This window comes from Chiroxiphia lanceolata, chromosome 16, assembly GCF_009829145.1.
Source record: "Chiroxiphia lanceolata isolate bChiLan1 chromosome 16, bChiLan1.pri, whole genome shotgun sequence".
Lineage (NCBI taxonomy): Eukaryota > Metazoa > Chordata > Aves > Passeriformes > Pipridae > Chiroxiphia > Chiroxiphia lanceolata.
In genome coordinates, this window is record NC_045652.1 from 5,481,489 (window position 1) to 5,500,134 (window position 18,646).

The 18,646-nt window shown below is 42.1% G+C and overlaps 1 long non-coding RNA gene across 2 annotated transcripts; it reads left to right on the top strand.

Annotated features, from left to right (window-relative positions):
• The first annotated feature begins 499 nt into the window (after nt 1–499).
• LOC116795067 lies at nt 500–6,005 on the top strand. 2 transcript variants are annotated; one of them, XR_004359960.1, is made up of 3 exons: nt 500–602; nt 2,230–2,369; nt 5,899–6,005. It is a non-coding gene; the product is annotated as an uncharacterized LOC116795067 (long non-coding RNA). The 2 variants fall into 2 exon arrangements; XR_004359959.1 differs by lacking the exon at nt 5,899–6,005 and adding an exon at nt 5,352–5,406.
• The last annotated feature ends 12,641 nt before the right edge of the window (nt 6,006–18,646 follow it).

The window sequence follows — 18,646 nt, forward strand, 5'->3', positions numbered from 1 at the left end:
CCTGAGCTGTTTAGATGCTTCAAGGGTAATACCAGTGATTTCACTGTAGTGGAAAAGTACAACAGCAACAATATCAGAACTATTCCAAGTGACAAAGAGCTGTGGTTCATTGCAGAACTTTCTGTTGCAACTCATAAAACTCAAGTGAAGAAATGCTTTCTCAGATGATCATCACTTTCTGCTGCTTTTTTTAAATATGAAGAATCATCTTGGCCATGCTTAATAATATTGAATAATGTGCTATTCCAGGCAATGGGATAAGCTGCAACAGATCTGAGGACTTGGTGTGAGCTGAAAAATGAAGGAAAAGAGCTGAGCCAACCAGAACTTTTACAAATCCACCTTATGATAATGAATACCTGCTCTCTTACTTCTCAGAGGAATCAGTCCAACTTTTCCCAGGCTGAGGGACAAAAAACGCACCAGTCCAATAGTGTGGATTGGCTGAAAATGCTGAGAAAGAAAAATTGTCTGAGTGTCCTAGTAAGAGCAAGAGCAGCTCTCATTCTGCATCTTAATGGCAATATAAAATGACCAGCACTTCTGCAGCAGATTACAGGGTCACATCTCCATTACCAAGGGGAATGCAGAAGGCAGAATATGTAAGTACAGATACCACAGTCCTGTCTCTGCTTCTCAAAACGCTTCTCCTGTGGTTTAATAAAATTCTGAGGTGCTTTGGTTGTGCTATTCCCATCTGCTTTCATTGCCTTTCTTTTTTTTTTTTTTATTTTTAATAGCAATGGAATATGCTGAGCTGCAAATGGTGTTACTTGCTGCATTTTTCCTCATCCCTGGCGTTATATATTCATTTCCAGCTTGTAAAAATAACCTGTTTATTCAGTTTTTGAGTCCTGCATGACATGGTTCTCATTTTCCCTGTGCTGGTTCCCTGTGGTTTTATCACAACTGCCTGCCCACCCTCGTGCTTTGTCTCAGCTACGGAGTTTTCCTTCCCCAGAAAATTGCCGAGCAGTTCTCTCCAGCAGCAGAGAAATGATGGTCAGTGCAGAAGCCTCTTTGTGTTGAATTAATTGCAAGCCTCACTACTAATTTCAGAGAAGGCAGTATAGTGGCCTAACTTATGCTGGATGATTTTGGGCATCATTTATTTCCCCGGTTGTCTCCAGTCAGTCAAACCAGACGATGGAATGCTCTGTGCTCCCACCTCCACACACCTTATGCATCTCACTCCCCACTCCCTGCAGGCTGTGCCAGCCCAGCCCATCTGCTGAGGGGGTGCAGCCTGTGCCCACCTCAGCACAGGGAAGAGCTGAATTCTAGCAGTAACCAGGGTGGTCACCACTGCCACAGGGGATGGGCAAACAACGGTGGGCTTCGGTTGTGACAAAGCAGACTGGGGATGGATGCTTAAACAAATGCCCCTTCCACAGAAAAAAAGATAACGAGGCCCAGGGATGTATTGTTAAGGGGTGGTGGAATTTTTTATAGGGTGGCCAAGTGGGTCTCAGCCCCATAGTGGCCATAGGTGATGCTGTCTTGGAGCTGGAGGTGGGCTGCCTGCTTGTCCGTGGCTGTACAAGTATTTGGTTTCCAAAAATGCTGTCATCATAATACGAGCCACCTTATCATTGCTTTATTATTTTCCATTCAGAGCCTGCAAAACTGAATTACTAAGCATCCCCTAACTCTGTCTCTCTTCACATAGCTCTGGTCCCTTCTGAACTCATCCAGAACCAACAACTCTCAGGCAGACATGTGCAGATGGATCCCTGGAGCATCTGTAGGACACTTTTATGAGTAATTACCTATCATCTGGAAGGTTACAGAGCAGCAGCATAAGTGTGACCTGCCTTCTGCATTTATATCTAACTCAAGACTAAGAAACATCTCTAGCAGATGGGAGAACTCCAGACTCTCAAAGTTTCTCCAAGATGGATTCTTTACTATCTAGTACCTATCAGAGCAATGAGAGCTTATCCAACACGGTTTCTCTTATGTCTACTTATTCTTTCTTCTTTATTTCATCAGGATCACAATCAGGATTGATCAAAATACTAATGAGAAGGTAGTCAGTATAAGGGATTTTTTTTGGACCTATTTTATAACCTATTTTTTTCATTTGCATGCTGCTAGACCATTGCATGCTTGGCTTTGACACCCTGTGTGTGACACAAGCAGAAATGTTTCCTGACCAGTTTATGCCAAAACCTTTCAGCCACTGGGTTGTCTAATGCCACTGTCACCCTGTTTATTTGCTGTTCACAGTGCAGGACTGTCCCACACAAGGTAGAAAAGTGGCAGCATTTCTCTCTGACCTGCAGGACAGTGTTGTGAAGATGACAGTCTTTCCATAGGACCTGTTGGGACCCTCTCCACTAACCTCACCAGGAGCTGCACAAATACTGGTAACACAACCCAACACATTTACTTTTCTGTCTCTGATACTATTTTATATGCCACTCTGGCAGAGCCTGAAAATTCAAGTTTAACTTTGGCTTCCATTGGATATGGAGATTCAATCTGGATGTTTATCTGAAATGTCCTTTAGTGTGGAAACCATAGAGAAATTTATGTAACAAGATGCATGAGTTTATGTTGTTTCATGGGACTTCTCTAGACCTACACTTCTTGTTTGCTGTTTGCTTCTCCCAACTGAAGTCATCCAGCTGGAAATCACTTGTTTGGCTCTCTGTGTACGGACCCAAATCCTTTTGGGGAGTTTCCATCTGTCAGTCTGTAGGCCTGGCACAAATATGGAAGTACAGAGGAACTTCTTGCTTTATAACTCTCTAGTAACCTTTGCCAAAACTCAGAGGTTGAATTTGGCCTAAGCTTTAGAAAATACCCAGGCAAAAGCTTGTTATGTACAAACTGTTTCACTTCCCTTTAAACCAACATAAAAAAAAGAAGGAAAAGCTGACATTTCAGTTCTGCAAATAGCTCAGCACTTCCAAACACTGGCTCAGTGGCTCTGCTCCAGTATCTCTGTTGCCTCCTCCCTTCCTACCTGGAGTGCCCTGAGACTGCACATCCAGAGATTTATGAAGACCAAGTGTTATGGAAATCTTATTTCTTATTTTTTTTTTAATCATTGAAACAACAAACCATGCAAGTATTTGCAACAGCAAAGTGAATGGCATTTTAGAGATGGTGGTATTCATGGGAAGCAAAATGTATGAAATATATGAGCCCTCTCCAATAGTAATCCTATTTTTTCCCCTCATCTCATGAAGTCATTGATTCTTTAGAATTTCCCAAATGTATCCAGAGTCAAAGCAGTGCCCTGCAATGGGGTTTGACACTATTTTATCCATGGTCAAAGTGAAAGCTCCCATTGTCAGGAGTAAAACCCTGGAGGGAATGTGCCAGCCAGGAGAGATTAAACGTTCTTTGTATTGTACAACAAAAAGCGCTGTAAGGTTGATCACAATAAAAGCTTTCCGAAGTGACAGCACTGGGCTCCTTCTCCTCTTTCATCCCTCTTTTAAGCTGTTGCACAGTTATAAAAAGAAATAACATTTCAGCAAAGTGAATGGTCATTCAGTGCTCAGGATAAAAGGTACATTCCTTTTTCATGGATGGAGAGAGACCATTGCAGTGCCTGGGGGTGAGTCGTGGAGCTGGGTCTCCCACAGAAGGCTGTGCCTTGAAAATGGGAAAATTTATCTTTAACATAACCCTGATGTTGTTTCGAGGTTGGAAAGCTTTATGTCAAACTTTCTAGTCTCTCCAGAAGGCAGTTTCATTAATGTCACAACAATTTTATAGGGGTGAAGTGACTTCAGAAGAGTGTCTATTTGTTTGTGGCTTTTATTGGGTTTTTTTGCAATATGCCTAGTTTAAAGTCAGAACACTGGGAAACTGAGAAATAATCCCAAATTTACTCACTGCAATTTGAAAATCTTTCAAGTTGACCAAGTTGATCAAAACTCTGCTGAAACCTTTCAACAGAATCACAGAATATTCTGAGTTGAAAGGGACCCACAAGGATTATTGGGCCCAACATCTTATTCCTGTCCAAGCAGAGAGCTTGTCAGTGGGTAACACCTTGTTTTCCATGGACAGACCAGTGGGATTGGATCCCCTCCATTCAGCCTGGTGGGGAAGTGCAGAGGTGAATGGCATGGATTGCTCAGGTTTTTTTCTCTTCAGTCAACTTCAAGACATTAAACGAAATTTACTTTTGTTTATCTGGGGAATTCAAAGCGAAAGTCAGAAAATGAAAACTAAACCAGTAGTGTTTGCCCTGCTGAAATGTACAATTCCCAGGCACTGTACAACAGTTAATGCAGCTCTGTGTTTATCCAATTAGGAACAGAATGGGGCAACAAACAAGATCTCAACAAGCTGATAGAGCAGGAAATATTTGATGTGAATTTTCTCAGCACAGAACCATTCTAAGTGATACGAAGGCTTTTTCCGTATTTGCTATAACGGCATTTTCTGTGAGCAAATCACCCTGATAGAAATTTTCTAGCTATCTTTTTTGGGGGAATAATTGGGTCATGATAATGCACTGCCTTGAAGAGAGCCTGGAAAGATTAGGCATGCTTGCTTTGAAAAGATTAGCCACGCTTGTTTGGGAAAGGAGGGGACATGATAAAAATAACGACTGCTTTATCTAAGCATATCAGAAATCTTTAATTGTGGTTTTATACTAGAGTGGACAGAATAAAAATGAGAAGTTCAAACTCATAAAAGGGAAAGCAAATTTAGTAAGATTTGAGACTATTCTATGAATAGCAAGGCTAGACAGAAGTGTCGAAGGTGGCACTGAACATCTGCAAGTCCAGAGTGTAAATATTCCCAAATTGAAAGAAATGCTGGAACAAACCTCTCTGTGTGCAAATGCCATAAAGCCCATGAAATGCCCCAAAGCTGTGGGCTTTTTGTACTGGTTTGGTTTTTTTTTTTTTTTAGTTGGCTTAGTGCTAGCAAATCCAGACTCTATGTAAACCAACACTGTTCACAGACAGGGCAGTGGAGGGGCCATCTGGTTCATCTTCCTGCTCCAAACCAATCACTAATGATCCTGACATTTCTTCAGCCTTTCTGTTAACAGGGCTAAACCACACATCAAAGCACTGCACCTTTCCTGTTTGAATCACTACCCTCCATTTTCCTCACGTAAACAGAATTTTGGTTGTTTATTAATTCTTGCATTAGTACCCAGACATCAAGGATGCTTGACAGGACAGGCTATTTACTCCCTTCTTATTCCTATTCAGGACAAACCTATCCCTCAGATTTTTAGGTTCTTACTGGGTTCACCATCATTTGTAGCTGCCTGTAGATTTCCTTCTCTTCCTTGTTATCCTATGCCATTACTGCCAACCCCTTCACTAGAGCAGCAGTGTGCAAAGATTTTTTTTTTTTCACTTTAGAAGGAGCACTTCAGGTTTGATCATCAGCCCAGGCTACTTCACTTTGTGATCAGGGAGGTGAAAATTCCCCTCTGGAGCCATGCATTGATCGAGCACCACCTGTGTGTCCCAGCTGGGGTGGGGGCCAAACCCTGGAAGGGAAGGGAGGGGCCACATGAGCAGCACTGAGCTCCTGTGGGGCTTATAAAGAAGGGAGTCAAGGTAGTCAGCTGCTCAGAAAGAGGCTTACAAAGAGGTAGTAGGTAAGCTGTTATTGTTTGAAGTTCTATAGGAGTATTCAAGGAGGGAAAGTGGGTGAATGCTTAGCTCCTGGTCTTGTGTGAGTGCTCCCAGGATGTGATGGCTGGGTGAAGCAAACCAGTCCCTACAATGTGCTCTGGAGCATTTTTTCTGACCTGTTACCTTCACGTTGTCAACCTGTGTTACTAATTACTTTGTTCATCCTTGTGAGAGCTGCTGTGTGGGCTTGGCAGAGGCAGTGGACTCTGTGGGGCCAGTCATGGTGAACTCTGTTTGCAGAAGAAAACTTTTTGATGCTTTTTCCCCCCAGATGCTGCTTTATTGGTTTATGACTAATTGAAAATCGGATTCATGCCTGAAGTTTTCTACCACTGCCTCTCCGTGGATGAACCCAAGCTGCACCCTCACTGGATGACTGCCAAGGTATTTATCTGTTGTTTCTCATTGGAACTGTGGCTGGGTTTCCTTTTTGATATTCCAGTGGAGCAGATAACATTTGTAATTCTCTTTCAATCCAGCAAAGTGTATCAACAGCATAATTTTGCAGGTTTTCCTTGCTGGTGCAAAGTGCCTGGTTCCCTGTGGGGGTTGTTGTGGGTCTGGGATGGGATCCCTGTTGTGCTTTTTAAATGCCTCACTGTAAATCTTTGCATTACATGACTGTGATGTCCTGCTGGGTCTCTGTTGGAGTGTGATTTTTGGCAAGGTTCTGCTTTGAAGGTCAGAAGTGTTCCTTCTCATGTTCTTAAACCTGTGGCACATTTCTGGTTGTGAGCTGTGCTCAGAGTTCATCTGTCTGAAAATTAAGTGGCCAAAAGTAGTGGTCACTTTTAACTCCCTGTCTTTATTCTGTTGCCCAGCTCAGCTCAAATCTGAAGAATCAGCCCAAGAACAGCACTGAGGTGTAGGGAGTGTGGGGCAGGAGGGGTGTGGAGGTAAGAGGTGTTTCAAAGCAAGGGTCCAGCACAGAAAACCCAGCTTGACTGAAGTGGATTTGGGTCTAAATGTATAGAAAGCAAAGTAGGATTTTTTTTTAGCTCTGCTTGTGAACCTTTGGAGAGTGTAGTCACTTGACATGTAATAGCAAGGGAGCAAGCAGAGACTCCAGGCTCTCTGGAAGCCTGGCAGCCCTATCTCCTATGGCATCAGGCTGGCTGGCCTTCCTCCAGCAGGTCCCTGTGCTGCTCTTCCTCTGAATCAGAGCCTGGCAATGTGTGAGTGCCATCATCTCCCAGGATGGGGACTCACAACCTCTCCTGAGCAAATCTTTGGTGTATTTTAATATATATTTGTTGTTCTTTGTACCATGTCAGTGGGACCCAAAGGAAATGGTACCCATCTGCAGATTTCTAGAAGGAATTATTAATTATTACTTTTCTGAGTAGCTCTCTTCTGCCGGCATGCAACAATACTACTTCCAGTAGTTTCTGGAAAGCTCAGGTTCCATGTTGTGAGACTTTTCCCATTGCACAGCCCTTACTACTTGCCATTATTTGTCTCAGTGCTTGCAGTGTATTGTGACACACTGAGGGGCTGGTGTTCCTGCATTGCAATGTAGTGTTTCTTCTAGATATATGAGATTTTAGCTGTAAATATGGGCACGGGGTATATTTGTGAAAACATAATTACGTAATGTCCAATTCCAGGCATGGTTGTGCTGGATTTTCCAAAGATCTTTAGAGATTTAACCTATGGCCACCCTATTTAGGTCTTTCAAACTTCTGTGTTGGGTTGCCCCTCTCTTCTCCCATGGCAGTCACGAACTGCTGTGGTTGTGGGGTTTATGTTGGCTTGGTGTTTGGGTACAGACTGTGTCCAGAGGATGGAATATCTGTGAGTAGGTGAGAGCTCTATGTAAAGCAGCTTTCAGTGATGTCTGGGATATTTAATAGAAGTGCCTTGTGTAACACCCCCTTACCTTCACCAAGGGCCAAATGCAAAAGGGCTTTCTCTGGAGAAAGGAGGACCCTGCACTCTTGTTTCCCATGGGTAGACCACCAGGGAGAACAAGATTCCCTGGAGAGTTGTTATCCAGATTCAGGAGGTCCAGGTGTGTCCACAGATGCACCAGCTGTTTCAGTTTTTCCAATCACAAACTCACTTTGACAGTCTGTCTCCACCCAAACCACCCAATGAATCAGCACTTGCTCTCTGGTGTTTTCCTGGTGAACGGCCTTTTCCTTAGGGAGTCAGCAGGCAGTGCTGGTTATGATGGATGGAGGCATAAATGTAACAGTCTGTGTGAGCTGACACTTACTCAATGACAGAGCAGTGGAGCAAAGCCACCAAGCAGGCAGTCGTTCACATCAGCACAATCCAGTCCCGCTGTCAGATAACGTGTCCTCGAGATCACCCGGATAGAGCTGTCGCCTTGGAAGTAGCTTTGCTGTTTCTGAAGTTAGCTTGATGATTTTTTATCACACTTGCCACACTTGCCTGTGAGTGATGATTTCCATAAATCTGCCTGGAGGGTGTTTTGGTCTTATTTGTCATGAGATGTGTTATCGTCTGCTTGGTGAAATCCTACGTGGCAACAGTATGACAACAAATGCAGCACTTCTAATGGAAAACTGTTCAAACAGTCTTGTGTTGTCAGTGCATCTTTAAACTGAGTAAGGTTTTTCTTTTAATGACTGTATAAAAAGAAATGTTTGGTTTGGGGGACAGCTTGGGTTGGTTTAGCTGGACTGCTCGTGTGGTTCTGTGTCACAAGTGCTGTGCAATTGCTCTGAACATCTGGAGCTGCTGTTATATCAGAGACTCAGCAATGGGTAGAGATCAAAATTAAGGCACTGCTCTGTTGTAGCTGTACAAAATCATTACCATTTATTACTCTTCCAAAGGGTTTTGTGCTGGGAAAGCCAGATTCAGCTCCCTGTTCTGCTTAATTCCTGGCTGCCCTGTGGGCTGGAGGTGTGGGTCTCTGTGGCTGCAGCTGGGAGCCCAGCAGTGCCAGCACTGCCCCAGCCACAGGACCTGCTGTCAGCTCCCCCTCACCCTAAATGGGCTTTGTCCCCTGGGGCTGTCAGGGTAAGAGATAGGTGTGTCACCTTTTCTGTGATTAAGATAAGGTTGTAAGTATTTAAATATAGTTTTAATGAGGAAAAAAAGCCGTTTACTTAAATACCTAAGGTGTGGTTTTTTTTCTTCAAATATTTAAGGGCAGGAGAAGATGCCTTTGATTTTAATGAGCTGGATAATTCAGAGGTCCTTCAGAAAGCATTTTGGTGTCAGAAATACCTTCTTACCTACGGTGCCAGCAGTCATAGCAAGCTTTTAACAACAGTTGTTCCTCAAGAGCTCCAGGTCTTGAAATAAGAGTATTGATGAACTTCATCAATAAAGTGTGAGTGTGTTTTAGTTAGATTAGGATAGAACTGTTTCATGTTCTTCACTCCCTCTCTCTAATTTACTTCAAATCTGGCCTCAGCTGATATGTTCTGTACAATAAACAAGTCAAAATAAGCTAAATGGTTGTGTGCAATGAATGCACAGAACTTCCTGCTACATGTAAATTATGGTGATATTAATGCTGTGCTGCAATAACATACACTTGGAAATGTAAGTGCCATATCTACAATTGTATACAAGAAAAATGTAACATAATATTACTAATACAAGATGAAGGGCAGGATGCTATAGCTTATCTTTGAGTTCTCAGACTAAACGTGTTTCAGACAAGTCAGTTCTCAAATTATTTTTTTTCAATACAAAGTTTCCCTTACTGGGTTTCTTATATTATTCAGTTGATGTGGAAATCCAAGACAATCTTAATACATACAAACTGTTTCATGTAGAGAATACACTTTGGCTAGGATTAGTCCACTGTTCAGCAGAACACTTGCAATGTGAAATCCTGTATTTACCCATTTTCTCTGTATTTTTGACTCCTTCAAGATTTCCTGTAAGGGTCTGTACTATTGGAAAACCCTAGAAAATTCAGATGAATTGACCTTTTGTGAGGATCTGAGGCACAACAGAATATGAAGAGGATTTATGGCATACAGAGCCATCACATGCCTCGCAGAATTCAGAGTTGACTGCTGTGAATCTAGCTAGGAGATGTAAATTAATTCCAGCCATGAGATATAATAAGTCTGTTCAGAGTACCAGGGCTTTATCTCCCCTGAGCGGCCCACACCCACCTTAGTTTCTTTTGAGAGAGACCACGTATAAGAGAAAACATTGTCTCCTCCCCTGCGGTGTGATCTGATCTCAAGCCTCTCTGCAAGACTGTTTGTATTCTGGAGTCCTGTGGCTCTGAAAGAAAGGAGGAATAGGATAATAAATATCCTTTAATCCCTTTTACTTTAAATACAAAATCCTATTTTAATGTTCAGGTAACAGTTGAAAATGTTTCTGTTCAGAGATTCTTAATAAACATGATAAGGGAGATAAGACAGAGAACGAGTGTGGTATCTGTGAGCAAAACTCTCCCTGCTTCAGTCGTACCTAAGATTGAGCTCTTATTTCAGATGTCTTTTGTCTTCTGTGAAGAGGAACTCTTAAATCATCACAGTCCTTGTCAGCTCAGTTGAAGGATCTCTGAGATAGGAACAGTAAAATAAAATAAGACAAAATATGATACATGCTATTACAGTGTACTTGGATGTTTTTTAATTTAAAAAGTGGATGGTGTTGATTGTTTGAAATGCTTTCACAGACCTGCATATCACTGAGTGTTGAGAAGGGAGGGGTTTTTAGTTTTTAATTTCTATTTTGTCATCTGTTTAGGTTTACACCCCAATTATTTGTAGTGAAAACAAGCCATCTACACAGTAACCTGTAAGCTCTCTAACCAAGCAGTACCCAAACAGGTTGGGCAGTGTAGTTCTTAGATGCCTCTGAATTCACCTGCACTGTCACTATCGAGTTAGAATTGTCATTCCAGTTAACTGCAAGATCAGAAAACCCGTCTCGAAATCCGTGGTAGCAATAACCCCGAACACCTGTGGGTGGCATTATTGGTCTGCTTTTCATTGCTGTGCAGGGCAAGAAGCAATTACTGACCTGCAGAAGCAAGTATTGGTACAAATAGAAATGAAGGATGCATAGAAGTTCAGCTTCTAACGAATTTCTTTCTTTACAACACGAGGATTTTGTAGAAAAAAAGACTGGTTATGACTACTCTGTTCTCCACCTTCTGCCTGGTTATTAAAAGCTGCATAAGGGAGTGTGACAGTCTGGAGTGTGCTCAGGAAAGCTGTTTGCACTTGCAAAAAGCAGTGAAATACCTATACTCATTAAGAACATATCTACGTGTCTTTAAAAGCTACCTACATCTAGAATAGGTCCCAAAGGATATGTTATCCAAGCTGCATTCCTATGGTTGAATACAACCAGGCCATAGAAAGCCACAGACCTCCCTCTCTGGCCTCTCCTTCTGTCAGCCAGACCTCTCTTGCCCTCCTTCCACTGCTGGGAGGGGTTTTCCCAGGACTCCTTCCCACCTACTCCTCTCTGTGACTCAGACCTTGTGTCTAGGTAACATCCTTTGCAAGCATAAATCCAGCTCCATCACCCCACTGATGTTTCCCCACTTAGCTGACCCATGTTCAAGAGAACATCTAAGTTTCTCTGATACTTTTTCAGAGTTATTGAGCTGCCAGGTCTAGCTCCATGTAGCTGCAGACAGGTTATTCTGTACTCCCACCCTGCTGCTGCTTTCCTGAACCATTATGGACAAAACCCTGGGTGGGTTGAAACCTTGTCCCTGACTGAGATGTTTTTGTAGATGCTTTTATTTGGCCAATGTCTAAATCTTTCCGATTTTCACTGCAAAACATTTTTTCCCCCTACATTCACACATATAAACAAGGCCTGAAACAGTTTTGTTTGTGTCCCATTTCAATTACTGTAGCAGCTGTTTTTCTCATCTTGGTGACAGCCTTGTAGCTGTTGGGAAGCCTCTGGAAAGGGAATTTCCTCTAGTCTGTCCCCCCAACTATGTCACCAACTGCTGCACTTTGTCCCTCTTCCCAATCATGTCAGGAATAAGTGAGCTGTTCTTATTTGTAGCACTGCTCATGGATGCTGCTCATTTTCCTTTTTATTACCCTCGTTGCCAGCTCTCACCTGGGCCCTGCTAAAAACCTCAACAGTGCAGCTACTAAATGCTGAGAGATGTACCTTGGAGGTTTTTCTGCACTCAGCAGGAGTTCTCCATAACAAAACCCACATTCCAGCCTCTTCTTTTGTTCATCCATGGAAGTTTTCCTATGGCACTTGGCTGTGGGCGAGCAGACAGTGTGCTGAGGGTTCCCTGTCCCTGCACAGACATCATCTCCTGTCTGTCTGGGTTGTGGCCCCTGTCTGTTCCACAACAGGCTTCAGTACTTGTCTCACCAAGCTATTTTTATGTTCTCTACTTATTTGTCACTTTGAAGAAAGGCATTTGGGTTCAGATCTAAGGTTTTCAGTCGCTGCAGTAATACAGATAATTAACTGCAGCTCTAGATGTCTGACACTGGGGGTAGATGACAGCTTTCATTTCACTGATCTATTCCTTAACACTTTGCTGCGGCCAGAGCCTGCTCTTGGCTTTGTGTATGTGACCTGCCCACTTCGGTGCTAGCAGGGGTTGTTAGCAAGAACACTGCAGTCTTGTTGCTGTTATTTCACTATCAAGGCAATTTATGGTGCTGTGAGATAATAGGAGTGGATGGGTTTTAGCTCTGTTTACAATGACTGGGTTTAACAGTAACTCAAAAAAGTTGGCACTGCTGACGGAAGGCGTAAAAGAAAAAGAAATCATGTTTGATTGTTTGTGAAAGGGAATGGGATTTCATTTCTTTCGTTGACATTAAGCTTGGAAAAAGAGAAGTACAGGTTCTCTTGCCAGAAATTAAAACTACCATTTAATTTCTTTTCTGGCAGACTACTGTTTGGTTTTTTTTTTTTTTTAAAGTTGATCTTCGGATCTTGGATTGGTATTTGAGGGAGAAGGAAGAGTTCTGAAATCTAACAAGGGAGATATCACAAGCTTTCACTCTGATAAACTGGAAGAGATAGCAATCTCAGCAAAAATTTCTTACTTGTGACTTTTTTTTTCTTCTTAAATGCTTAAGGCTGCTTTTCACTTTATTACCAAAATAGGATGAAATTAAATCCTGACCCATACTTATTGAAATCTATGATTATTTCCAGCAACCCTTAAGGCTCTTTGAAAGACTATTAGGTGAGATTTGTTCCATCTCTCTTTAGAACTTCACTGAGGTGCTGGAACTTAGAGCTCATTTAACCTGTGCTCCCCTAGAGATAATGAGGTGATTGGTTTTAGCATGGGCTGAACTGCCCTCTGGAGATGCCTCTCTGCTCATTGATTAACTCCCTTCAGTCATTAGGCTCTTTAGGTCCCTGAAATTAGGTGGGATGAATGTGAATCTATGGTATGAAATATCCAGACTGATGGCACAAGGTCCCAGCTGGGTATTGCTTCCCAGTGTGCATTTAACTCCTCCAAGTTTTTAAAGCAATGAAGATTCTGCTCATATGGACACTGCAGAGGGGGTTTGGTGTAGGGATGGGTCTTGCAGGCTTCCTTGTGTCTTCTTGCCTGCAGGTTTGATTCAATGCTTGAAAGGAAGCTGTTGGGAAGTCTCTCACCCGGTTGCATTTCTCAGTTCAGACTCTTTATTTTAATACCCCCCTCCCCAGCAGACAGCACAAGCCTTGTGATTAGCTTGGGGGGAGGAAAAAAATCAGATTGCCTTCATATTATAACTTTCCTTGTAATTTTTGATGCCTACACACGTGGGTTTGAGTTTCTGTGTGAACTCTGTTTAGGCTTTTTGATATTGTACTGTTACTTTTTTTTCGACCACAAAGCAAAGAGAAATATCTCATACCAACCAGACTGGCAGGGCAAATTCAATCTGGAACACCTCATGTTTGTGCTGCCTTTTGAGCCTGAAATACCTCCAGCCTTGGAAGGAGGCAAGCAAAGGCTGCATTGCAGCTTCCCCGCAGTTGTTTTGAAAAACCTTTTCAGTTTTTTCCCCCCTACGTTTCAAGGTTGGGGAAAAAAAAATTAGCTCTGAAATATAAATCAAAGTCTTAAGCTCCAGCCTTAGGAAAGAGAGATGCTGTAATAAACAAAGGTGTATGAAATGAAGGATTGTGAGAGGCTCAGAGGTCTCTCTCTCCTGCTATAAAACTCCTGTGACTCCTAAATGGACTCTCCTCCAGTTTTCCTCATTGCTTCAATGCTTCATATCTTTCCACAAGTCTCTCCCCCTCAGGCTTGGGCTCAATTCGTCATGGCCCTTGCATCATCTTCACAGCAAAGATTTCTCATTTTGATTTATTTAGTATTTTGCAAACCTTTGCATTAGAACAAAATAGCAAAGTAACTGCAAGTGATGATATATTGCCTTTTTTTTTTTTTCTTCAAGGCCCTGATTCTCATCTCAGTAAACTGACATTTGTTCATGGCAGTGAATGCTCTCATTGCTGTCTTCCACATTCTGAGTCTGCAAGCAGCAGTGGTTGAGGGGTGCTAGATGAAGTGATTCCACTGGAGGAGAGCTCTGTGCTTTGCAGGAGCTCAGGTATATTAAAGACCTGGTGCCAGAGCACTAGAAATTCTGACCAAGGTGTTAGGAGAAATCTGAAGTTATTTTGTACTGTGAAGATACTGTAAGTGCCTTTCCTGGAACCTACATCTGGGGTGTGGAGGTTCCTAAAACGATCCAGGCAGTGTGGTGCTGGTAGAAAAATAATAAAGTGAACTCACATCCTGGATAAACCTTGTGGCAAACCCCTGTCATTTATGTGAATACCACTGGCATGTGTATCAAGGCCTCAGGGCAAAATCCATGGGGTTGTTGGGTCTCCACACATCTGGAGAGCGCTCACTGTGATGGCTCTGCTGTCTGTTTGCTGGGAGAGATTGAATGGCTGAGTGTCTGTGGTGTTAATGACTGAATTGTTTCTGCTCCAGCACTTTATTTTATGTCATTTTATGACTTTCCAGTTGGATAGCTGCACTACCAGTGGGGTGCAATATATCAAACACATCAGGAATCTCCTACATTACTGCTTCAGACCCACTGAAGCTGTATATCCCCATGTTTATTGAACTTTCCAGTTGAAACCTTGGAGGTAAAAGCATTGGACTGCTAAGATTTTGCATGATGTAAATAGCTCGAAATGCTACAGAAGACACAAGCTTTAAACTGTTAATATCCCCTTCCAGTACTGAAGGGAGTCACTTCTTGAGCCTCCAATGTGGTGACTGATCCCCAGACCCATGTCATTATTAAAATGCACAGAGTCACTGCCACTGTTGAAGGTTTCAGTGTAGGGTTTACAAGAAAACAGAGGTTATGAGTAGCACTGCAATCTGGTGGTGCTTCATGGGTCCAAACTTTCAGAGCCACTGACCTGCATTTACCATACAACCTTAAGGTTTAATTATGTGCTGTAACACTCCAGGATGAAGGTATGATGACTTATTTGTAACAGACTGGGACAAAAAGCTGAGAAACTCTTCCCAAATTCTAGTTTCCTAGCAGTTTCTTTGCCAGAGAGCTTCTGAGAAGGGATAACTTCCTTGATCAAATGACATTCTCAAAAACCAGACAGTGAATTCTCAGGTAGTTACTTTATACCAGGTGAAGATCTGGTGTCTGAGTGGCAGTGAACATCAAGAAGCTACCTGGAACAGATACACTTTTTTTAGAATAAGATAGTTTTTAAAATCCCTTGAAAAACAGTGGGGCTGAAGAGGTTGCACATGTAGTTTAAACAGAGGAGAAATAAATAATCCCATCTGGCAGGAGGCTGAGCACATACTGTTCATCAGAACATTTTATCTGCTCCAAGAGATTGGAGTTTCACATTCTCAAGCATCTCACATCTTAAGGTCAGAAGAAGACGAATGCAATTTTTATTTTTCAGGGAGTTCTGTTGGTTTATGATCTAACCTTTTTTTTTTGTTCCCCGATCTGCTGCACTGTTACTAGCCAGCATTTCAGTGGATGTTTCCTTCAGTATAGTGAACCTGGATTTTACCTTCTTTCTTCCCTCCTGATAAGTCTTGGGGCTACAGCAAACCTCTCTTCACATAAATCTGTTTTTTTGCACTAGCAGAGCCTAAGAATGGCCAAAAAAGGCAGGGGAGTGGGATGGGGTAGCGTGGGTTGGGAACAATCTCTGCAAGTCCTATCCCAAGGAAAGCTTGAGAAAGCAAGGTATAAATAATAATCTAACTTGTAACAAGTAATCTGTGTATGTTCAATGCCCCAACTCCCACATTTTATTATTATTATTTTATTTCAATTATTAAATTCATATCTCAGTCCATGGGTTTTCTCACTTTCACCCCTCTGATTCTCTCCCCATCCTACCTGGGAGAGTGAGTGGCTGGGTGGGGCTTGGTTGTCAGCTGGAGTCAAGCTATGACAAGACACAAAGCTCTAGAAATGATAGGTGAAGTGCCTTTAATCCTGTGAGGAATTAAATTTAGGCTGAAAAAGAAGGGCCAAGTTTGCCAGATATTCAGCAGAGCTAGGGCAGATCTAGCCATGCACTAATAATCAAGCACAGAATTCTGTGCAACTTTTCCACTCAAAGGCATTTAAGAAAAGAAGTGCTGGGAGTAATCCCAGGCAACAACTTCAGGACTTTTACCCACTCAAATGTGAAAGGAGAATAGGAGCAAGGAAGTTTTGTAGAGCTGAGTCTCTTGGAAAACATACTACTCATCTGTGGGTGGTATTTTGCTCTAGGCTGGATAATTACACAAACTGTAGCTACCCCAGCTTCTTGGGCAACAGAGAGGCTGTAACACAGGGAAACAGTCAGTGGTACCACTGCTGAGACAAGCGTTGCAAGATTTATTATTCTAAGCATTTTGGCAGATATCTGAGTTCATGAGAGACAGATACGTGGAAACCAGAACACAGTTTCTTTTCATTTTATATGGTTTTTTTCCACCTATCTTCAGATCAGAGAGCCCAGGAGCTCCAAAACTCCAGTTTGTCCAAGATCAAGAGGCAGCCTCAAATGGCTGAGTGTTGCAGAGGAGCTCAAAGGAATCTTCCTGTGAATTTCTCTTTGCTTATTTTAAGGAGTGGATGTTTTTTGTCTTTTGATTCCCCCCCACTTCATCTATGTTTTTCAGTGGTTTAAAATGCTGGGGTCCAAAAATGGGTGAAAATCAAGAGACTCTAGTCCCACTGATGTGCATTACCTCACTCCCAAGAAACACATACAGATATGTTTGCTTTTATGTGAAACTCTTTCCACTGCCTCTGAAGTTGTTACTTTGGGAAATGATAATGATAAAACCACCCTTTATCTAAACTGCTTGGTACCTCCTGTGTAATATGGAGAACTCGTCTGTGCTAGTAGATATTTTTATTGTAAGAATGAAGGGTGTTTGCTGTACTGTGTTGTTTGATTGCTCTGTTTTGCTTTTAAAATGAGGCTGCTTCCTACTGTCCACTCTCCTATCACACTGCAACACCAGCAGCAGTGTGACACTCCCGGGCTTAGTGCACTGCAGCTCTCAGTGTTATTTAATCTTACAAGTTTATATTTACATATCTTAAAATTTCCTTTACCAGTAGCTTGTCATCTCCATTTTTGGTGTCCTGTATTCTTTGGAAGGTGGACTTTGTCAGGGAGATACAATCCCCAAAACACTGTGTCCTAATTCCCAGAGATACAATTTATAGCTGGGAAGTCAGCATTTCACTGGATCACCTCAGTTTATCAGGCAGGGTGAAGAAAGGGCATGTCTTAAACTCTAGGCTGCTTTTATTTGTATTATATCACAAATATAGGCAGTGCCCCTTCAAAGGAAGAGTGGCTCCAGTTTTGTGGAGACAAGGCAATTTGAGTACAAGGGGATTAAAAAGTGAACATTAGGCCACTCTAAAGGTAACCAAGTAATATGCTATTTCATGCAAAATAAATATATTAATTTCCCAGCAGACAGAATTCAGCCTCTCCAAGGAGATGAAAAAATTATCCCCTAAAAAAAATAAAAAGATATTTGCGCTGCCAGCTGTCCCAGCTAGCTTCTGTCTGGCTAAATTTCAAATCAAATGAAATCATACAGGAACCTACAGATGGATGGCAACATGGAAGATTGAATTTGTATCCAATAGCCTTGTTATCTTCCCTTCTGCAGCTATTTCTTGTGCAGAAACAGTTGGCCTGGTCTCTGTATTAGCCAAGCCATAAAGACTGCTTCTGATGCACTTTTGAGCAACTTATATACTTGCTTTATTCACAAACTGAGTATTACCATGTTAGTGTTTATAAATGATCCTGTTTACACTGTGTGGGGCTCTGTAAAGGTGATCTCAGTGCTATTTAGTAAACAATTTCAGCTTCTGCTAGAGATGGTAAAACACTGAGGGAAGTAAAACACTGAGGGAAGGAATATTTCCCTGTTCAGAAAGTGAACACAAAACGCTCCAACTTGTTTAATGCTTTCAAGACAGACTTAAAAGTTGTCATGAAGTTTTGCTGGTCCTTGATTTTTTTTCACCTCAAGTAAATAAAACTAATTAATATTTTATTTATTTTTGACGAATTTCCCCCTGTAAAGAGTAGTAAGAGTAAATCTCAATTTATCCTTCTACCTTAAAATGAGGACAGCAGAAAAAACTTGCAAGTACTTGGCTATGAAAAACTTCAGATATCTGAACAAGTAGTACATTTGTTGGCTGAGAGCTGTTATTTAATGGATAAGGAATAACACTGCTATGATTCAGTACTTTCCTCTGAGACCTTGGTGTGTTTGCAGGTGACCCATCTTTGCACAAGTAGGAGCTGGGGCTGTAGGAGTGGGGTAGGTGTGGGTATCACAGCTGCCCCCTTGGCCACAGAGGTGGATTGAGCTGGAGGAAGAGGTAAGGGTAAAGATAATGCAATAAGCAGCTGATTACATTAGAAGAGGGGTGAAAGGGGGATGTGTAAGTACTAAACACTGATATAAGGAATTTGGAATCCTATTCCTGGATTAGTCCTCCTGCCTTTAGCTAAATCCTGCCCTCAAGCAATGTTTAGAGTTTAAAATTGTGATGGAAAGCTACTGTGGACAC